At 41.4% G+C, this 24,360-nt stretch overlaps 1 protein-coding gene across 16 annotated transcripts in view; it reads right to left on the bottom strand.

Annotated features, from left to right (window-relative positions):
* FOXP2 (forkhead box P2) overlaps positions 1-24,360 on the bottom strand; it is a 655,565-nt gene that overhangs the window by 105,014 nt on the left and 526,191 nt on the right. The gene's annotated exons all lie outside the window — the stretch shown is intronic.

Below are 24,360 nucleotides of genomic sequence, written 5' to 3'. Positions count from 1 at the left end.
TTACTCCAAATATTGCTTCAGATAACACTACTGAGATACAATGGAGAGAGACGATTTACTACCATTCATCCTGTATTTTTCCTGGGGGAAAATACAGGGGTCTTCAAAGAATTTCCTCTCTATCTGGAATCAGGCACAAATGCGAAAACCAAATTAAGTTATTTGAATATTACTACATCTCCTACTACAGGTAACCCCTTGCTATGTAAATATTTATGAAGGTTAAACATATCACAGAATGAATGATCTGTGAGAAAGTATTTCACCTAACGCAGAGCTGATACTGCCATTTCTACTGAATAAAAGAGATAAAAGGACCAACTTTAGTCACTTTCTTTCCATCCCAACTGAAAGAGACCGGACAAGGTCAAGTGTCTGTGTCCAAGTGGTACATACCATCTGTCTGATAATCTAGGAACATAGGGAGCTGCCTTAAACTGAGTGAGACCTGTGAGTTGCTTCTCAAACTGGGAGGAAGAAACGAGTGGGGTACCACAGGGCTTGGTCCTGGGCCCAGTGTTCTTCAACATTTTTATTAACGACTTGGATGAGGAGGTACTGAGCATGCTTATCAAATTTGCAGATGATACAAAATTGGGGGGCATAGCTAATACCATGGAAGACAGACAGAAAATTCAAAGGGACCTTGATAGGCTGGAGCATTGGGCTGAAAACAACAGAATGAAATTCAACAGGGATAAATGCAAAGTTCTACACTTAGGAAAAAGAAACCAAAGGCACAGTTATAAGATGGGAGATACTTGGCTCAGAAATACGACATGTGAGAAGGACCTTGGAATTGTCATTGATCACAAGCTGAATATGAGCCAACAGTGTGATGTGGCTGCAACAAGGATAATCAGGGGACTGGAAACAAAGCCCTATGAGGAGAGACTAAAACGACTGGGCATGTTTAGCCTGGAGAAGAGAAGACTGAGGGGAGATATGATAGCACTCTTCAAGTATATGAAAGGTTGTCACATAGAGGCCCGGGATCTCTTCTCGATTGTCCCAGAGTGCAGGACACAGAATAATGGGCTCAAGTTGCAGGAAGCCAGATTTTGACTGGACATCAGGAAAAACTTCCAAAGCCATGCGACAATGGAACCAATTACCTAGCGAGGTAGTGGGCTCTCCAACACTGGAGGCATTCAAGAGGCAGCTGGACAGCCATCTGTTGGGAATGCTTTGATTTGGATTCCTGCATTGAGCAGGGGGTTGGACTTGATGGCCTTATAGGCCCCTTCCAACTCTACTATTCTATGATTCCATGATTCTATGAATATTGTCTACAATGACTGGCAGTAACTCTTCAGGATTTCAGGAGCCCTACAATCCCAGCCCTGCATGGAGATGCTGGGAATTTCAGATACCTTTTGCATGCAAAGCCAATGCTCTACCACTGAGCTACAGCCCTTATCCAAGCATATGTCCTCTGATGTTTCTTGCCATGTCCTCCACAAAGGTGAAAATTGTTCCCAAAAGGCCATTTTCTCTTACCCATGAGAGAGAAGGGAAACAGCAGCATCTGTTCTGTTCAGCAGGGGAAAACTAAGGACTCAGGCTATGCATTGCATCAGTTGAAGGCAGAAATGATCAAGTGATAAACTCAGAATGTGACACCTTGTCTTAAGAGTCTATCCATGCATACATCTTTTCATCATGTCACCTTGTGGCAGACATCTACACAGAATTGGTGGTTTAAAATGGTTTCACCATATGCGCTATAGAACGGTTAGGGCATCAGAGATCAAAATACTACAACTGGGTCTTGTGTTTTTTCCCTGACCACTATAGTGACAACAACCTACACATGTGCACACACACGCACATGCAGTTTCAAATTCTTTCCCTTAATCTCATTGAATCATTTCAGTTTTTGAACAATTGTTCAGACATCACGTCAAACGATAAGGAATGTACACTTAATTGAAAGTTGTGTAAAAGTCAGGGTGGCTTACATGAAATCTTTATTCTATTTAAACATAGATATTAATTTTTTTCCAAAAGAAATTCCAACCCTTCAACACAGCTGATGTCATACTTGAATACTTTAGAGTGGATGTAAAACTTCGCATTTTTGTTAATGCATTTGGATATATAACGGGATGATACAGTTTCTTGGACATGAAGAAAATGGATTAATAGATATTTGATGAATGAAACAAGAGCTTCAGATATCTTCTAAATAAAATACAATTCTTCCCAGCAGTTACTTTTTAAATTGCAGCATCAAGTGTTTGAAATAAATATTTATTAAAAATACTTCAGAGTTTATAAAAACAACCACCACCACCCAGGGATGTGAGAAAATATCAAGGCTGAGCCCTTAACAGTTAACGTGTACATCAATCTACAGCCTAACTTTGTACTAAAGATGCTGCTTTTTCCATCGTAATAGATATTCAAGGTCCACACTTCTTGCTCAATGGTAGCTTCCGATCCACCATTTTCCAGTCACATAAGTAGGCGTTCCTCTGGAAAGGATTAGTGTCGCTGTTTCCTTGTGGCCTCGCCTCCAATGTTACATGTTTACTCCCTCTGGAATATTGATATGGGAGGCAACAATTCCCTCAATTGCAATCCCCATGACTGGGCTTCAGGGCTGAAGCCAGCAAAGCGCTCAGTGTGCAATTGACAAGAAACAATGAAACTGACTAAACTCCCCTCCCCTTCTCCACTGACCAAGCTAGAGTGAAAGGTGGACAGGGGGGAGTGAGTGAAAGGCAAAGTAGGCAGTGGCTGTGGTGGCTGGGAACTGCTGAAGTAAGGATTTACCCACTAAAAAACATTGAAGCAAAGCACCTACAAGGAGGAGCGCAGCATAGCTGAGATGGTGTTTCCTTCCCTTTTCGCATTATCAGCAGATTGGGTTAATATGGATTTAAAGGGGGAAACTGTGTGATAGCTTCTGCTTGCCTGCAACGTCATGTGAACCATGCAAATTAAAAGGGGATGCAAGTAGCATCAGATACACAGTAAATCGCCATGTGGCTCTGAATATCTGAAGCTTTCTTGTTAAAAAAAACCCAAGATGTCACATGTTCAGGGTTAAAAAAAATACTGTCATAATGCACATTCTAAATAGCTACAGATTTTAATAAATCTACTTACCCAACTAGTAAATTTCTCACAATTTTAATGATTCAACTTAATTCATTTTCTGTAAAAACTGGAGTACAGTAATGCTCCTAATCTTCAAGTGATATTTTCCCATAAGCTTATTCTTCTGAAATGTGTGTCATACTTTTTAAAAGATTATTTCCAATCAATGGAGGAGCTTTCTCTGACATGCCAGTATTTGATATATAAATCTGAACACTTGCCTATGGAATCTACTAGATGTGTATTTGGCTCACACCGAGTTACTCCCACCAGATGTAGATTCATGCACAGTTCAGAAACATTTTCTTTTCTTTCTTGTAACAAACTGTACATTCAAATCAGATATTGGTATGCATGCACACACAGCCAGTTAATCACTTATCTGTTCACATGCCTGCAAAAATACCTGATTTGTATACATATTAGCAGACATACTGGCTAGTTGGCAAACACCAAGACAAGAATATAATTATTCAGGGCTTGTTTTCAAAATCCAGCTTCTAAAACACCAATGAAATAAGAGAAACATTTTCTCCAGTCACTTATTGTAGATCTGGTATTTTGCTCATTTAATGGCCATGTCTCCTGGCCATATCTGGCAATTTCTGATATTTTGCTTTACATGCACTTAAGCAAGACATGCTCAGGTGTGGGTGAAATGAAATGCTAATGTTCAAAAGGTACACATATCTGTAAACAATTATGCCTTAATGAACAATGGAGCTATTGAAATTATAAAAGACATCTTCATAAGTCCTCCTTACTTGGGAGATAAAAAGTTGGAAACATGGGGAATAATGATACAGATCCATGACCTTATTAGCACAGAATACTAAGCCAAACCATAGTTTAGTGTGAATGAGCAAACATGTGGCCACCCAGAGAAGAGACTGTGGGTGCTTTGCCCCTCCTCCAGTCATTTTGCTACTGTGCAGTGCTGACATAAGCCATGGTTTGGCTTAGTATGTCATCTGAACACAGGCTTGTGGCTTAGCTCTCTCCAGGCAAACTACAAGCTGTAAACCGTAGGACAATCCTTGGTTACAGCTCCTGACTTGCCTTGAGAGAGCTAAACCACAAGCCTGGGTTTGGAAGACACACTAAGCCAAACCATGGCTTAGTTCAGAGCAGTGAAGCAGCCAAAGTGGGGAAGTAACAAAGCCATGACCTCCGCTCTAGGAACCAGCATGTTTGCTACTGCTGTAGGCGTGAGACTGTGCTGGGACCATCAAGGGGCAAGTTTTTCCACCTGCCTTGCCCCACCCCTCTGCCTGGACCATATCTGGAGGAGCTGCAGACTGAGAGGTACTGCTGCAGGGATGAGACTGTGCTGGGACCATCAAGGGGCATGCTTTTCCACCTGCTTTGCCCCCTCACCCCTGCTCTCAGTGACATCTTTCTGGGGACTGTCCTTTACCAGGAAGATGAATGCTTTTGGATAGCTGTTGATGCTTTTTAGAAATGCTATGATTTTGTTAGCTTGGTTTTTTGTAAATTGTATTGTTTTTATTTGCATTTTGTATTTGTGTTTTTCATTTGTGTGTAAGCCACCTAGGGGGCCTTTTTGGCCAAAAGGCGGCCTAGAAATAAAACATAACACAACATATTTACACTAAGTCACAGTTTGGTTTAGTGTTATCTGGGAATTGAGCCAATGTGTTAACAACCTCTCAGTTTCAAAGCCTATGAACCTATTCTGCATTCTGAGGCCATTAGTTGCTTGAATCTTCACTGGGTTGCGTTTAAAGACAGAAAAAGAGCTAAAATTAATCTAATCAAGCAGCAACTTAGGTTCTGACTCATGTTTCAGATTCTGCTGACTTTTTCTTTTTCTTACTTATGTTGTTCCAACTCTGCTTCTAACACTTGGCATGAAACCCTGCCCTACAAGTTCAATCTAGCATCTGCCTTCTGAATCGCTTGTTACTAGCCACACCTGTGACTGATCCACCTTTTTGATTTAGAGGTGTTTCACACATTATGCAGAGGTAAAATTGAAGTTTGCCACCAAGCGTACAATAAACAGGAAGCTACAGCTAACCAGGGCTTCCCAATGAGTGTCACTCTAACCAGTTCACAGATAAGCCTCTGATCTTTACTGCTTTCAGCAATCAACATTATATACATCTTCAGTACAAAACCTGACACTATTCTTACGTTTTAGTGGAAGACTTTGTTATATTGTCTACTCCAGATACATGTCATTGGGATACTGTTGTTTATTATTTCCTTTCTTATTTTTTGTAATTTCTTTTTTTGTAATGGCAATATCCCCATTTCTAGCTATGAAGAACAATCCTATGCATTCCTTTTTTGGAAATTAACACAAATGTAGGCTAATTTAACATGTACATTTTGTATGTTCACATCTGCATGGCTGAGTCGCCCTTGGTTGCCCTGATGAATGACCTTTACAGACAGCGGGACAGGGGAAATGCAACCTTGCTCCTGCTTCTTGATCTTTCTGTGGCTTTCAGCAGCATTGACTATAGTATCCTCCTGGATTGGCTCTGTGGAATGAGAATTGTGGGCACCGTGCTATGGTGGTTCCAGTCCTACCTACAAGACCGAGTCCAGAGAGCAACACTGGGTGATTGTCTTTCGGTCCTCTTGCAGTTGTGTTGTGGGGTGCTGCAGGGTAGCATCTTATCTCCAAATGTTATTTAATATCTATATGAAGCCACTGGGAGCAGTCATTAGGAATTTTGGGGCAAGTTCTCATCAGCATGCTATTTCTCCATAACATCCAGATCAGGAGAGGTTGTATGGGCCCTGGACTGGTGCCTGGATGTAGTGCTGGGATGAATCCTGGCAAGATGGAGGCACTGTGGGTGAGTGGTTCCTATGTCTGAAAAATTGGTCAATTGCCTGCCCTGGACAGGGTTTAACTTTCCCTGAAGGAGCAGGTACACAGTTTCAGGGTACTCCAGTTCTGTCACTGGAGGCCCAGGTAGTCTCTGTGGCTAGCAGTGCCTTTTATCAGCTGTACCTGGTAAGACAACTATGACAGTTTTTGCACGGTGACAGCTTGATCACAGTAGTTGAAGCACTGGCAACTTCAAGACTGGATTACTGCAATGCACTCTGTGTGGGACTCCCCTTGCACTTGACATGAAACTGCAGTTAGTGGAGCATGCTGCAGCCAGATTGTTGACAGGAGTGAGACCCTGTCAGTATGTAACACTTCTGCTCAGGGATCTGCACTGTTTGCCGATTTGTTACTGAGCCAAGTTCAAGGTGCTACTATTGGTATATAAAGCCCTTAAGAGCTTGGGACCTGTTTACTTACGGGACCACTTTACCCCATATGTGCACATTTGAGTGTTTTGATCTGTGGAACTGACACTGCTACAGGTGCTGCACAATACTTGCTCCACACTTGCAAGAAATTATTCTTTTAGTGTGACACCACCTACTCTTTGGAACTCCCTACTTATTGACATCAGGCAGGCACCTTCGCTATATTCTTTTTGGCGTCTGCTTAAACCTTTTCTGTTTAGGCAAACCTATCCAGACACATAGATGTTGATAGGTTTTAATTTTTTTAGCCTGTTGCTGTTTTAATTGTTTTAGCAATGTTTTTAATTACTTGTTTTTAACCGTTTTACTGATAATTTTAATGTTTTTTGTAAACCACTTAGAGGTTTTCTACAATCAAGTGGTATATAAATCTTATTTTTGGATAGGTAGATAGATAATTAGGTGCAAGCTGTGTTGCCCAGATTTATGCGGTTGCAATATGGCAGTTCTATCAACTGGAGGCTGATAATCAGCAATGGAGGAATAATGAACAAAGGTATACACTACTGATGAGTTTAGAAAGCCACAACCTGAATTTTGAACAGTCTGCATGTCATGTAATTTCATATGCAAGATTCTAAGAATGAAAGCTGGTGCTTCCATTATTTGATAAGGTTTTACAAGGGTTGACTTTCAGGAGAGTAGGGCCAAAGGCAATATGAGCAGTTGGGGGGAACTCAGCTTTCTGAAATAATCACATCCCTGTTCTGCAGAAGATTCATGCCATTCGAGTCTGTTGCATACCATATTCAGAGCAAAGTGGTTTCAGGATGAGCAAAATTTACAACATTTTCAGTAGCATACAACACAGGAAGGAAGCTTTAAAACAGACTTATTGCACAACTTCCCTGCTGCAGATACCTTTTAAAATCAATAAAGCAGCATGTCAATAATGTTTAAGGACCCCTGATGACAAAAGCTGGACTTCTGTTAACACCTAGAATTTGTTGTGCCTTTTATATAACAAGACTTCTACAACTAACATTGGGACCTCACATCATATAATCAGTGATTTATAGTGTTTGGCAATAATAATAGCAGAGCTTGGAAGAGTTACTTTTTTGAATTACAACTCCCATCAGCGCAATCCAGTGGCCATGCTGGCTGGGGCTGATGGGAGTTGTAGTTCAAAAAAGTAACTTTTCCAAGCTCTGAATAATAGTTATAGTTTACCCTCCACCAAAGATCTGCTTGCTTTACTGGTAAAATATTCCTAACATGGCCATTAACAGTACTAATGCAAAGTATAAGTGATAGAATTATAAACAGTTCTGTAACTAAAACTTAAGGGCTTGGCATTCTTTGACTGACAAATAGTGCCATACAATCACTTTCCTTGATGATAAAAATTATGAAGTGTGTGACAGAAAAGAATGGTTTAATATCCAAGGATTATATCAAGCACAAAATGGATGATGAAAATAAACCGATCTTGTGCACAATGGCATAGCCAGTTCCATTAGCATGCTGACGAATTTCAAGCAACTAACTTTCTTGTCTCTTCAGGCTGTTCAAGTTGTACTACCTTTCGTCTTTCTGGTTGTTGCTAGATCCTTACCCTAAGAACAATTATTTGGCCCACACATTTTTATTACAGGGAAAAGAGCCCCAAGCAATATGTAACAAACCCTGACATTTCCAAGCACATCTTAAAAAGACAAAGCTTCTGTTTGTGATATTTAGAGAAACAAAATACCTTCTTACTGTAGTTCTAGTTGTATCAATGAGATGTTAAGGGGAAAACCTAGCATTTTATCCAGAAACCCATCCACCACATCTTTAGGTTTCAAAAATCATGTTGGATGCTGACAAATACACATGAACCTAAAAACTAAATAAAATAAGTTGTTTCAATGGAAACAAAACAAATTAATCTTTCTGAGCACTGAAACATATTTTGAAGGCTATGGATAGTTTAATGGAAATGATGGGGATATCACCACTTTCAGATCTTCAGGTAACATTTTGAAATCTAACCATTAGCAGCAAGGTTAATTTATACAGTGGAAATTGCTTAGCCGCACACCTCCAACACATGGCTGCTTCAATGATGTGAATGAATGAGCCTTCCACACCCTTGTCACTTCTCAGTGATGGGGATGTAACATGCACTAGAACTGCTACTCCACCCAGTCTGGAATGGGGCATAGGACAGGACATTTTAAAAGAAATTGTTACTGGGTGTCCATTTTTTTTCATTCAAATGGCTTGCACATGGATGCCTGTCTACCATGTACAAGACCTAACATTTCGACTGAGTCAAAAGTGATTCAAACTAAAAAAAAAAAGGATGAACACAGCCTTTCTAACACATTTATTACGAGCCTGCCCACCCACCAGTAAATACATGAATTAAAAAACAAATTAAAATTAAGAACTGCTGCTTATGATCCATGCCCTGCTGTAGACAAAGTCTTATGAAAAAAGAATGAAGATACAGAGAATCAAACATCACAGTATACAGGGAGAGAGATTTTGTTGTGAAGTTTTTTGGAAAGACTGGTGATTTGCAAGAACCCTAAAAATTTCTGTGCAATGTGTCCCTATGTTCTGTTTCTATTCAATTTCACTAAAATTTCATAGGCTTCCAAACTGAATTTGTGTTCTTGGTTCATTGATTAACTTTTATGTGCCCATTTATGTCTTAAGCTAGAACTAGGTGTCCATTTGGACACACAACTATTACTTAAAAATGCCTTGCTATGAGGCCATGCATACTGTAGGCATGTTGAAGGCATAAACAGATTGCACAGAGGGACAGGAGCCTGAGGTACTGGATAGCCAGCTATGAGGCATAAAAGATTTTGCCATGCTGCAGGCCTGGTCTATCTTGTGTGGCTGTAAAACACCAGGGAAATGTAATCATGTACATCTTCCGGCTTGATAGCCATTGGCAAATGTGCATACTGCTTGCTCCCAAGCATGTACACAGATGTGAATGTCTTCTATATCTTGCTTGTAAACAACATTACTAGCATTGTGGAACTGCCACATCCACAAATTTACTTGGCCCTGTGCATTTTTCTTCTGAGAGTTAGCAAGCCCAGGGGATTAGTCAAGACTTAAGGAGCATCAGACTGACCCAGCAGGCCTTTACCAAGGACCTGTCCAACTGCAGCTGTTCCATTTATACCATAAGGAGCCAACAATGTTTTACGCATTCTGTAACCTGGGACAAGCAACCATGCTTTTCTCTGCTCTATAAGAGGCCTCATTTTCTGGTAGTGCTGAACACTCCTTTGCTCAGCTTTTGAACCGAGCTCTAGTTTACATGTTGAAGCAAAATAAAGCAGACCTTTGTTAATCTGTATCCTAGTGAATTGCCAGACCTCCTAAAACCAACAGAACTCAGACTTACTAGGAAGCAAGAAAGGCAGATCCTGATATCCAATGATAGAAAAACATAGACTATCTTGAATTGTGTTTCACTGGAAAACAGAAACCTACAGAAAAAGCCAATGTTCTGTGCCAACACTGATCAACTGCCTATTTCCCTGTAACGGTATGTTTTCAAATCATGTTTAGAATACTGCTTTACTGCACACATTTTATTAGGGGTTGCTAAGTGTACAAACTCTGGACTGAGAAAGGAAAATAATGTGTATTTTGATTGAAAAGTTGCAACTTATAACCATGGGGGATTTTTATAATAAACACAAGGCATGTGTACTTTGTTCTCATGCATTAAAAGTTATCATACGAAGCAGGATCAACAGTGATTAGCAACCTACGAAAAGTCAGCATGACACTTGCAAGTACAATGCTTTGTCCTAATATTAGGGACAATGAGAATACACTCTCTTTTTGTTCAAGCCTGTTGATCACAGAAATTATGGATGCCCTCCATACTACTCCATGTCCACTGCACCCATATTTTCAAATCTAGCAACAACCTTGCTTTGTTGGAGACCTGAAACACCATAGGCTGCTCAAGACATCCAAATAAAAACATAGAAGATCCAAATCAGTAGCCATTTAGAACCTCTACTTTACAAACCTAGAGGTGGACATGCCAGTTAATGTCTTCATATTTGTACTTTGTTTATGTTTTCCCCAGTGACAATGTAACAAACGACAAGCCATGAAACAACCAACAGCTTACACAATATGATACGACAACAAAAGATGAGACAAAAGTAGAGCAAGTGAGAAAACTCAAACCCTAGGCAATTAGAATATGAATAACAGAAAAAAATTCCAGGGGAAATTAAAGAAACAAACAACAAAACAGGTGAATAAAAATAATTTATTAGGACCATAATTTGTTAAAATGACAGAATTATTAGAGACTACTCCTACTGATGAAAATTAATATGATAGCAATGGTTCTATTGCTAAGAAATAATCATAATGGATACTTAGCAGTTCTCCCCAGGGACACTTTGTCATATCATTTCAAGGTCACGTAACTGAGAATCTGATGGGTAATTACAAGCCTGTGGTGAATGAACCAATAAATCCAAATCTATTTCTTCAGAGACAGGGGTACAAATTCCTCCAAATCACACTTGTCATTAAACAGCACCCTATAAATTCAAAAGACAACAGAACTTTCCTACCAGAGAAACAATCTGGTGCATAATGAATTTGTCTGGTGATCCTATGCATGATGTAATCAGAGGTGACCAAGCAATGCCAATAAGATGGGGAGGCTTGTGTTGTTTCTTTAGGACCTTCCACAGAAATATTGTTATTCAAACTGAAAAGAGAGTATGTAGATCCTGGAAGATAACTTTTAAAGTAAAAACACTGCTAAACATTCAGGTGCACAGGCAGACCTTGCACGTACCCTTTTGGATTACAGCCAGCATCAATGATCTCTTGGCAAAATTGGTGTAAAGGCCTATGAAGTGAGTAGTGCAGAATAAAACATAGTACAAGTATAATATCACAAGGAAATCAGTGGAGAATTTGGCCCTAAAACATGATTCAGATGGAGGAAAAGTAGAATACAAAGGGTACAACTGCAGGCATGAAACAGAAAGCATATGTTATCACCATCTGTTCATTTTTCTTTTTCAAGTGCTACAAGCTAACAAACGAATCCCTGCATTTGCACCACTTTTCAGTGATTGTACAGCCTATTGACTATGCAGTGGCTATACTGGAAAATCCCTCAAATACCAAAGAGCATCTTTTGCATCTAAAATGTGTGTGTATGTGTGCCTTTCAGTATATGGTATTTCTATTTTGAAGCCACAGTACAAATTTCACCATGTTCTCCTGTAGAAAAACTGATATTTTAGATCAAATAAAACATCTTGTTTTATTGCACCTAATCAGTAATGAATCTCAGTATGTCAGAGGAAAATGTTGATGCCCTCAGAGCAACGTTAGATTTCATTTCATTTCCTACTTAGAATAAACTGATAATAATGGTTACTGATTTCTGTTGTTAAGCCTTTGTAAGAGTGAATGGAATGTCCATATGAGTAATGGTGGTGCTTCAGTGCTTACTTTAGTAGCCCCAAATAAAGAAGTTACTTTTCATTTCCAAGCTTTATTTTTTATATCTAATTTTAATCTAGAAATCCACACTTTTTCGTATAGCTCTATATAGATTATATTGTATAAATGATTGATTCAGTTTGCGTTTTGAAGGGCTAAAAAAACTGTAGGAACTTGGAAAAAAAGAAACTGCCTCTGCTCCCAAAGAGTACAGAAAAAATTGAGACGTATGGATAATATTTTTTTTAAAAAAAATATTACATGGGGAAGGGATAAACCTTGACATGGAGTAAGTAACCTTACTTTCCTTCTCATTCAGTAAGAATCAAGGGAGACATGTACTGTAGGTCTGGAAAGAAGTGATCCACAATTTAAAAAATCAACTGAACGGTCCATTCTGTGAGGGAAGACAAGAGAATAAGACAGCCTCCCTGACACTTTGCCAGTTTTTGCTGTTTAAAGGGCTACACGAGTTGCGCTTGTGCTCAAATGGCCACATCTGGGAAATGTTTTGCCTAAAGATACAATTTATAGCCTAATAATATTAGGATATTATTAAGATGTAATAATAATATATAAGAATATTATATCCTAAAGATATAATACTAATAAAAATATATTTTTAAGTACACACAATGGGACAGGTTAAGATGCACTAGCAATGTTGTGGGACCTAGCCAACTGGTCAAACTTTACTTTTGAACAACTTCCTTCCACAATCTACTATCACAATTTTACAAGTGAGAAAGACTGCATTGTAGCAAAAACAAAAATATTGCCCTTTGAAGTTTGGAATATCTGATAGCCCTGCAACAATAATTCATTCTTGAGAAAAAGTGTCCTGTTTCCACACAACTACTGAGTAACAACTGCACAATTACTGCTATTTAGAAAAAGTCTTAAAAGAGCCCGAAGCACAATTTTTCTACTATCTGGCATCATCCTGCTTCATGAAATTACATGCAAATTGCTTTAATTAAATGCAACTAAAATATGCCAGTTAGCCATGGCCCTTCAGCTCATAATGTTTACATATCCAGATGTGGTCCTCATTTCTCAATAAGCTGATCTGCTCCTGACCTACAGAATAGTTGTTTTATACAAGTGAAATTATTTTAAGCTTGAAAAAGCACCATTCAATTGTTCATGCTTTTGCATAAAAACAGAAACATCTAATATCAGATTGCAGAAATGCAGGAAGCAGGAGTGAATCTATCCATATATTCCAGCTCTTCATATGCAGCTCTAACCAAGGACAATGCCAACTTATGTCACTGTTGAGAAGCTAACACTTGTTTTGCCTTGTCACATGCTTTTGTGCTTCCAACTTTCTACTGCAAGAGGGAAAATAAACAGGAAAGTATCCAAAGTACACTCTGCACCGCACTTAGTGAACAAGTAGCATGAATCCGGGGTAAGAATGGTTGAACCAGTCTTATTTCAGGCCCATGTCACTTTCACGTGTCCTCCTAAGTAGGCTCCTTCTCATTTCCATTCTGCAAAGTCTTTTTTTAAAAATCTGAACAAAAATTCACATTCAAATATGTATTGTAAAATATATTTTAAGGCATATTTTCTCTCATAATACACATTACTAAATGTACTGTGATATGAGAACTGCATGGAAACATTCAAGAAGTGTGAAAGCTGGTGGGTAACTATACTCCTATCCACACATTGGTCTGGGCGGTGTGGATCAAATCCGTTCATATCGGAATTCACCAAGATAGCATTCTTCAAGCATTCTTGCTTTGGGATGAGTGGTATGGAGGATCCAAACTTGCTGGGAGGTGCACATGGAGTATGGAACCCCTAGGCCCCATTGGCCAGGTGAAGGCCAAGAGGCCGAGATTGCATTCAGACAGCAATTTATTCTGCTTTCTTGATCTGATAATTTCTGTAAATTATTTTGCCTTTCACAGGACATAACATCCACTTCTGTAAATCTAGCAGAATCTAGTGGACATTTAGCGCTCATTTCTTGTTAACTGCTTTCATTAAAAAATTCAAGCGCAACCACATTTGCGAGTGAAGGGGCGAAATAAGACAAGGACACATCAGCTTGGGTTGAACAAGGGCCACTTTATTAAACTATACAAAAACACCTTTTAAAGTGACCTGCAGAGGGAAACCTAGGTGCGGAACTATCTATAAGCAAGCATCTTGCCATACAGCTCACGGGCGACCAGCCCCTGCTTGGGACAAGGGCAAGCCCCATCTGCTTACCCCTTTCGCCAGCCACACCCAGTAGGTGAGTAGGGGGGCCTTCTCAGGTCACCACCCCCCGGGGCCGCACAACCCTCGGGTGGATGAGTTAAGTTGGCCCCAAAAGCAGCCCATATCCTGCCCTCAAGCCGCAAAGCTCTGACAGACAGGCCTCTGGAACCGCCAATCACCTCCAAAGGTGCATAAGGGGGCCACCGAGCTGTCCTTACCTATTTCCCTTTCCACACCTTCCCGCCACAAAAAGGGGACAAATCTCTATTTAGTCCCCTTTTACCCCCTGCCGAGAAGCACCTTTCGCAGACGCCTCTGCAGGTCTGCCAAAAAGACGTTACCTGCGTCAGACAGGTGAACGCCATCGGCCCTGTACAGTTCACCCATCCAATGCTGAATGCAGGGTGTGAAATAGCCAACCCCCCCTGTCCCAGAATAGCCAACCGAATTTGCCGGTTGACTTTCTTTCGAGCTTGGTCCATCCCTATCGGGCTCCAGACACCACGCCAAACCCTTCGCGGGAGTACGTCTGACCAAAGCAGACGTACCCAAGGCCGACATTGCCTTATTAACTGCATGCCATGCATCCCTGCCAAACTGAGGGCCATGCCCTTTCGTTGCAACTGAGGGCCATGCCCTTAAGTAACCGAGGCCATCGTTGCCTCCTGAACTGCATGTCCACACATGCCTGCCAAACTGAGGGCCATGCCCTTCCATTGCCTCCTGAACTGCATGTCCGCACATGCCTGCCAAACTGAGGGCCATGCCCTTCCATTGCCTCGCCAACTGCATGTCCGCACATGCCTGCCAAACTGAGGGCCATGCCCTTCCGTTGCCTCGCCAACTGCATGTCCGCACATGCCTGCCAAACTGAGGGTCATGCCCTTCCGTTGCCTCGCCAACTGCATGTCCGCACATGCCTGCCAAACTGAGGACCATGCCCTTAGGTAACCGAGGCCATTGTTGCGTCCCGAACTGCATGTCTGCACATGCCCGCCACCTGAGGGCCTTGCCTCAAATACTGAGGTCATTCCCAACTCGGGGAATGACCACCACATGTGGAGATGTCTGCACTGAACCAAGCTGGAACAAAGTGGGTAGAAGCCCGTCCCAAAGTATTCCTCGCCAGCCAAGCCACCACACTGCAGCCCATTGACTGAGGCCTAATTGTAAGCCCAGGATAGGGTGCGCAGCTGCTCCATCCCTGTCCAGCAACATTGCCAGTCCATCAATGTTATACAGATACAACTCCCTTCCATGGAGACATCTGACTGCTGGAGGGCCCGTCGAGATAAATCTCCCTTGGATCCGGCCACCACCTCACCTATCCAAAAAGCTCCAAAAACCAGCATAAGGGCTGCCGCCTGGAATAGTCTGGCTTCATAGCTTGAGGAGCATACTGTTTTTCACTGGCCCACCATACTCAATAAAATGTCCCGTGAGAAAGGGCAACGGGGATCGAGGGTGGCAGGGTGTTCTCTAGCCCACCCAGCTAACATACGGCGGACTCTAAAGTCCCTGGAATAAGTGGGAAAATAATCAGCCTTTACCTTGAAGTGCTTGGACTGAGAGGCCCAGTCTCCAGCCATTCACTAGGCAATCCCAGCAGGTGACTCACCTAATAGGCCACTCTGGTGCATAGCCCTTGCCGGCCCAGAAGTCCTGGGAAAAACCCCTCCTGCATTCTGATAGCTGTTGAGCATGCTGGGGCGACAAACCGGCTTATGGCCATCTTTGACTCTGCTCCCCAATCTCCCAATGTGCGGTTGCACAGCACAGCTGAACCGCTCCACCTGAGTCTACCTTACCATGCCCCAAAAGAAAACATTAAAATCTGGGCACTAGAGAACAAAGGAACAGACAAGGGCCATAACCCTACCTAAAATGGACGGGAGAGTTCCCAAGCCTCACTGCCTATAAGTCCAAGCCTGCAGCCAGCACAAAAACCCCGATGAATCCACGGACTTCCAGTTCTACACCCCAGCCCTACCTAAAGATGCTATGGACCTTCAGCCTGCAGTTCAGAGGCTCTAGCCCTGAGCTATGTCACGTAATTCTACAGCAAGTTAGTTAGTTCTTCCCCAGGAGTGTGGGAAAACTAGACCAAATGATTTGGGCCAGAATATAAAATGTAACCTGCAGTTTGGCTCTAATTTCTTGATCAATATTTGATCACAACAAGCATTAAATTATTATACAGCCACAAACCTGAACCAGTAGTAAGGCTGTGGAAGCCCTGCTACGACCTCATAAACCGCCGGAAAAGACCTCTAATACCTGGAGGGCAGACAAGAAACACTTTCTTGGCCTAACTGGCATGAAGCCCTTACTGACTGACCACGAGTATGATTGGTGGTGAATTAGGTGGTATGCCCAGGAAGGTTAACACCAGGCAGGATGGTCCATTGACACAGCCATTAAGATGAACCAGTTACATAGCCATTCCATAATCTGTGACATCAGGTGTTAACATGCATCCAAATTTTTTACCCTCTCGTCCCGACAGCCCCTTCAAGGAAGGAGCTGAAGCACTCCGTGCAAGAATAGAGCAGCCTATATGTAATGCTCTACCTCATAGAATTGACTGAAAAGGCAAAAACCCAGCAGCTATAAATCCCCTTGTATCCCCACAGTAGATGAAAAAACAGATTAGATGTCATACTTTCCCATAGGCAGTGCATTAACTAACTGGTAGGAAGTCATTACTGATTGCCATTGCGTCTATGCCCAAGACAAATTTAAGAGTGCAGGCCCTTAAGGCAAGCCCTAAGACTACAATATGGGATCCAGAAACTGAAAGAAAACCCCATAACAAAACAAACCTCCCCAGGAGCTGGGCAGTCTGCAAGCAAGGTCCCAGTAACAGGGAGGAACGCTTTCCTTGACCAGCTACTGCTGGGTGCTTCTCCTCACTTCTGTGAGGGCCACTGGCCTCATATTTCCCTGTTTCACATAAAGAAAGGAAATAATGTATGAGTAAGCACACTTTCCCAGCCACCATTTTAGTGCAGCTAACCCAGTTCCCCAAAGCACAGATACTGGAGATATGGCGCTGCCACCCATATTTGGCCGACTGCAGCGGCCTCCCCCTTGTAGGCTTCCAAACACCTATCATAATAGATGTCCAAAATGCAAAATCAACATCCTGTATCCCTTTCTAGTAAATGATATCATAAATCCAAGAGCAGCAGATGCCGAGGATGTGTTGCTGTCACCAATATGTGGCTGCACTATAGCAGGTTTTCCAACACATATCTAAATAGATGAGCCAATGCAACAGTTGCACGCTATATGTAATTCCAGGTAATGATATCAGAAGTCCTAACTAAAATGTAATTTCAGGTAATGATGTTTCGTTGTTGGTGCCACAATCCTCAGTAAAGGGGGGAAGAGTCTGCCTGGACCTTAAAAGGCAGCCCTATGTCAATAAGAGTCTAAGATCCTGTAATATGAGGGATCTCTATTAGGCAAATCGGGCTTTCCTCTTTATTCCTATTCCCCAGTCAGTATGATTACCACCTGCTAAACTTTCCATTCCTAACTAAATTCAGGTAAATGCCTCTTCTGTCTCAGAGTGAACAAATAGCCTGAAATTAACACTTGGAATGCAAAAGGACCGCTCACTTAAGATACAGCGATTTAGACATTTTCTAGCAAACTGTTATCTCCGCCCTTATTATCATATAACTATGAAAGGCCCAAAGGCTAAAAAGGCTCACTAGGCCCCACCAATATACTAGTATGTAGTATAATAATCATATAATTAAGTACTTCAAACCTCATACATGCCCAGGCCTAGCAAAAAGTTGTACCTATGCCTGGGCCTAGCAAGAAGTCATAAGCCTCATGAAAGGGCTCTGCCATCACATCATGCATCCACCCTATAATAATATAATAAAGAACCAGCCTGTGTATATCATCAGGGGGGGCTAAGCTGGATAACCTGCAGGGGTAGCCAATCCTCCCCCTATGTCTGGGCCTAGCAAGAAGTCATAAGCCTCACGAAAGGGCTCTGCCATCACATCATGCATCCACCCTGTAATAATATAATAAAGAACCAACCTGTGTATATCATCAGGGGGGGCTAAGCTGAACCTGTTGGGGGGAGAGTGCTCAGAGGGAACTTAAACTAGAAGGATTAGATACAATTTCTTTTGTTCGTCCCTTTTATTCTGATTTATTTTTAATTTCCCTTTATGTGCATGTCTATCTTTAACCAGTGTATTAGCATGACTATATTTAATTTTGTTTGTATATCCAGTATAGTCTCATTTATTTTTAAACTTCCTGTGTCTTTCTTTTAACCAGCAGCAGCACTAATGTCGTGCTGCTCAATAAAAAGCCTCAATCATCCCCTCCACAACTGCTAGGTGGGCAGGGTATCGGACGAGCAGCTGCTAGGCCCCACTACGAGGCCCACTGGTCAGGCCCCTTTACGAGGCCTGCCCCAGTCGCCGCAACGCTACCACCCACAGCTGTTGGGGCTCCCAAACCCCCCTCTGGGGGTAACCAATTAGGCCTAATAGGCCCAACCAACGCCGACTGTCCTGCAGCTTTCTCTGCTATGTCCCTCATCGTCCTCTCGTCGCTCGTTGAAAGAGGAGGTAGGAGGGGCGGCCTGGCCTTAAATAGGCCCATGGCCCCTCCCCTCCCTGCCACACGTCACGCACACATAATGCTGCGACACACGACGTTGCCCTTAATGAAGATGGCCGCGGCAGCATCGCTCCCTCCTCACAACTATGCCCTGCTTATCCATGCTGCGCAGGTAAGTGGGGCTTCATTAACACAGAAAATCATAAGAATAAAGTGATGAAATTTGGTTCGGTATACCGGCTTACAGTTCTATCCCACCATTTTCATGGGTGAATCACAGGAGAACAGAAGTGCACATGTGTGGAAAGTGGGGGGAATAGTGACATGCCCAGTGATATTCATTGTTGTGTCACACCATGCCCACGGGTGTGGATGGAATTCAGTGTGACATGGCAGTATATCAGGCTGCATTCAGACATGGGAGTCACTGCATTAGTTTTACTAATAGCAATTGCTAACTTTCTTTACACATTGCAGTATTATTATGAACTATGGCTTTTAAAAATGGAAAATGGAATAAACTGCTATCTGAATGCAGCCCTGATCAAAGTGTGAAAGGAATGTTAGAAACTGGGACAGAAGCGCTACTATTATATTCAGTAAAATGAACGCAATAAACCCTATGACTGAATGTAGCCCCAGTCTGATTTGGAATGAAAAAATGAAATGGGTTTATTGTTTTGACATCCAAGAGAAATCCTTTTTGTTCTGATCCAATCTAAGTCAAATCTGATTTGGGAAGGGGAGGGGAGAAACTTGCCAATTTCTAGTGATTTCACGATCATACAGCATAGCATCTTATTCTTGAATTACGCCTGAAAAACTTGGCTTGAATTAGCAATTTATAAAACAAGATAACAAATGATACTCTAGTCCCGACACTAAATGTTAAATGCAGTGATGTGAGTTTCGCTTACTTTGTAATAGATTTTGTTATAACTGTGTTACTTAAGAAAGTACACATTTTTGTTACTTAATAAAATTTAATTCCTCTTCACCTTTCATCTAAATCTGGACAGTACCAGCTACAAATTGGGAGAAATTTTTATCAAACACCCATTGTCAGACGACACAAAGGAAGTCCCCCTTTTTTACAAAAATAATCTAAAATCAAATTAAAACATCAAGAAGGCAACCTGAAAATAATGAGGATCTGATTACTATTTAGTAGTTCTTCCTCTTTTACATATTTCCTTATATTTTACAGACAGACAGCATAGCCTCCCAGAATTATGCCCATCTAGACTTAGCCGCTATGTAGGAACAACAGTTTTCAAGATCTCCTTCTGTCCACTCCCATCCCAGATATATGGTGCATTGCCTGGAATGTCCATTTTATCACCCCAGAATGCAAAGTACTCTTGCAAACAGGAAATCCAGATGATCATGTGATAGAATATTGAAATCATGGAGTAAGACGAAGGCATCTGACCTACTGAGTCCACACACTATCCACATAGATTATCAGTTATCCTTAATTGGCTTGTTTACTATTAGTAAATGGAAATGGACTGCCTTCAAGTCAATCCCGACTTATCGCTACCCTATGAATAGGGCTTTCATGGTAAGCGGTATTCAGAGGGGGTTTACCATTGCCTCCCTCTGAGGCTAGTCCTCCCCAGCTGGCTAGAGCCTGCTCAGCTTGCGACAGCTGCACAAGCCAGCTCCTTCCTGTCTGCAACTGCCAGCTGGGGGGCAACTGGGTTCCTTGGGACTACGCAGCTTGCCCACGGCTGCACAGGTGGCAGGGCACGTAACCCCTGAGCCACTCCCTGTGGGGATGATCTGTAGCTGGCCCTTTACACCCAGGAGACATGAGTGGGGATTTGAACTCACAGACTCTAGACTCCCAGCCAGACTCTCCTCCAACTGTGCTATGCTGCACTAAAAATTTATCCTGTGTTTTTTCCCCTACCGTTCTCCATCAAATAATGAGATAGGAGATTGTGTTCAAAAATTACCAAAGGGGAGAGAAAATTTAGGTAATATTCTCATGAGTGGGGTGTAGGACTTTTGCTATCCTTGGTGGCTGAGGAATGTTTGGGTGCTTTGTTTTATTTTACAAATCATCTTACCAAGAGGCCTGCACTGTGCAGCCTACCTGGGTGCCTGCACTTCAGTTAAAACCCAGGAAAAGACATAATGACTTCACTCCTCTCATGCCCCCCCCCAATCAAGAAGTGCATCAGAGAAATGTTTACTGGAAAGAAAAACAATACACCACTGTTGGCTACCTTGCAATAAGGTAAACTCAAAACCTTGTATCGTCCAATATTCTAAAGACATTCTAAAGTACCCAGAGAATAAGGCAGAAAAAGGAAATCTTTTGCAGAAGGAAACTTTTGAGAAACTGGAAGTCAACTTTTGGCACAGTGTTAATTAACAGAGATCCCCAAGTTGTGCGATTGTTTACTACAATTATCCTGATTCTCTGAAATCATTTCAAGCAACATTAATGAATGAGACAAACAAAAGAGCTTGTGGTTTGCATACTGGAAATACGATGATTGCTAGAAAGGACTAAGTAGTGCAAACTGGTGCACAGATCTATTTGCTAAAGTATACTTGAAGTTCTTTTCACCTCACAGAATGAATATTCTTTATCAAGAAGACCATGCTAAAATACAATTTTGATGTTCAGACCAGTGGTGGGGAGCGTCTGGCCTGCAGGCCTAATTAGACTGCCAGTCCATTTCAGACAAGTCACATCACACCTACCTGTGCTACACCTGACATCATATATGACAGGTGTGGGGAACTTTTGCCCCCCAAATGTTGCTGAACTACAACTCTCATGACTAGCCAGGGTTGAGGTGGCTGATGGGAGTTGTAGTTCAACAACATCTTGAGGACAATGGATTCCCCACACCTGATATATAAAGTCAGGTATGGGTTAGGTAAGGAACTGGGTTGAAAGGGGTGTTCTGGGAACTGATAATCACCTAGACAGAGCCACATGAGCAGGCTTCACATACTTATGTTGTGTTAACTTAGCACAGTACTATGGCAGTGGCACATCTGGTGCTCTCCCCTAACTTTGAAGTCCTAAATGACAACCATTTTAGGGCAGAAAGGAAAAATGGAGAATTACAAATACAACCAACTTTTTTACTATTGCCCTGTATTTAATGGCCGCACACAGGACACCCTCACTGAGTCCTTAAGCTTCAGTAGTCCTTTATAGTTAGAACAGAGAAAATAGCCACAGAACTGTGTGGAAGGGGGGGTAAGAAGATGGACTAGCAGCAAGGGATATGTAGCAGAACAGAGTATTTACTCATCAATGGTTAATTACAAAAAATAATTATTAAATATTTAAATAGTATTATTATTAAATATGAATGTGCACAGTAAATACTTCCCAATTGTTTGGATGGTTTTCCAACCAGATGGTTTTCCAAATATTGTACTGACATTTAAGCTGTGATCTTAAGTATACCTGCTTGAAAGTATAAGTATTCAAAATCAGGATGACAGCCATAAAAACTCCAATAAAGAAACGGATAAAAGGTAGATATTTTAGCAGGTATTCTAGTGTGTACTCAAAATTATATCAAACTATTCCAAATGAGTACAGGTAAATAAAGAGCTGAATTTAATTCCACTAACAGTAAAAATGACTATGTTAATCTGTTAGTGCTTCACATAAGCAAATGTTTTATCTTGTTATTGTAACAAAGCAAAGCAAGATGTTCAGAACTTAATCCGGAAATGGAGCAAAAATTGACAGCAGATGAAATTTAAATGCAATGTTCATGAAAATCTGTGTTGCATTAGAAAATTGCTTTTTTCAAGTTAACCTTTCAACAAGCATGACAAAATTGGGAGAATGAATAGGTCGTTGGCTCATTTCACACCACAGCCAACAGTAGTTGGGTTTCATTAGTATACATTAGGCAATATGTAGGGCCACAATTAACTGTTGTTATTAATTCCTGGGTAACACAAGGGGGAAAAAGAAGAAACAATTTAATCTTGTTACTAGTCAAATCCAGATTTGCCTGTCAGAACCTTCATTGTATGAGGTGGCTGGGTGAAATAAGGCCTTCAATATCTGGTTAAAGAAGCTGTGGAAATTATCTTGTAATGTCTTTATTGCAAAGAAGCAATATCTTCATTAAAGGAATATGGTAGGAACACCCTAACTATCAAGACCAATGTTGAGGAATCAGTTATCATCATCAATAATATTTATATACCGCTTAATATGCAAAATCCCTAAGCTGTTTACATAAAATGTCATAAAAAAGAATACATTATACAAAGAAATGTCAGTAAAAACAGAGAATCCATCAATAAAACATAGTTAAATATCAATAAATAATAAAACAGCTGTATGATTAATCTTAGGAGCCAGGGAAAGCCTGCTTAAATAGCTGGGTCTTCAGGAGGTGTGTAAAACTTGCCACTGTTTCTGACTCACAAACATCACATGGCAGGGTATTCCAGAAAATGGATGGAACCCTAACTGTTGGCCATAATGACTAGAGCTGATGACAGCTGGATTGTCACAGGTTTCCCATCCCTGGTTTAAAAGTTATAACCTCTCCTCTTGTGACACCAGTGAAAATGCCTCCAAGTCAATGGGGCAGTGGCACTCTGGGTTTCCGTCTGCCTTTCCAAGGAGCTGTTGAAGGTGCTGAAACCTATTCCCAAAATATGTTCAGAACATTGGACAGATCCTTGAAAATTCAAACTAAAACCTGGAGCGGATTCCACTGCCCCACTGACATGAGGACACCAGCAACCAGTAGCACAGAAGGCCAGTTAAGCCAATTTGGCACAAATTGGTTTCATCTTGATAAATTACACATTCTCCTGATAGGGAGAAGCATGTGACATAGGTTTCCCATTAGAGCTGCCTGCAACTCTTGTTGATTGTACCATACTTTAACTATCATAGACAGGAACACTCATGGGTCATTCCAAAATTGGTGGGTGTCCTGCTGAAATGGTCCTCTTGACTGAAGAAAGGTTCTTCTGTCATAGGAAAGAGTCAACATTCCTTCCAACCCATCCCTTCTACAAACTCTTGAAATCCCACTGCTATGTTTCTTAGATAAATACAAACTCTTGCTTTAGCTAAGGAATCACCTTCAATAGATGGCATTTCCTAAAAGCAATGACAAACTGCCTAATTATTGTGCTCCCTTGCCTCCCAATAATCTATCCTATTTCCTTAATCACATTCGTTCTTGCCTTCCAATTGGCAAGAGTCATATCCTCTTACCAAACTCTCCTAGACACAATTTCCACCTGAGCTATCTAGTAACTGTTTCATAGGTCCCGCATCTGAGAAAACCTTGCAAATCAATTCAATGCTGGATGCTTCACTGAAGTTGTCCTTGCCGAGACAATTACAAGCATTTGGGGAAACTGTTCTTGTCTCACATTTTCGTTGAACAGCAGCAATAGCTCATCCCACAGCATTCCTCAAGAACTGATCCTAAAGCTGTCAGTCCACTAGCTGATGCTCAGCTGAGTCCCCACACCACTGACAATTGCTCATTTCTATGCTCAGAAACCAAACTACTCTCAACAGGCTGCATAACAACAATACATCTGTAATAGAAATAACTAATTAGAGTCATAGTATGAGGTCCTGCTCCTGTACCCCATATAAAGTGACTCTTTTCTTCTCTTCCAGGTCACTCATAGCAGTCCCATGTAAGGTTGCCAGATCTCAATCTTTTG

The sequence above is a fragment of the Rhineura floridana genome, chromosome 8, assembly GCF_030035675.1.
Source record: "Rhineura floridana isolate rRhiFlo1 chromosome 8, rRhiFlo1.hap2, whole genome shotgun sequence".
Lineage (NCBI taxonomy): Eukaryota > Metazoa > Chordata > Lepidosauria > Squamata > Rhineuridae > Rhineura > Rhineura floridana.
This window is presented reverse-complemented; position numbering and strand designations above follow the sequence as displayed.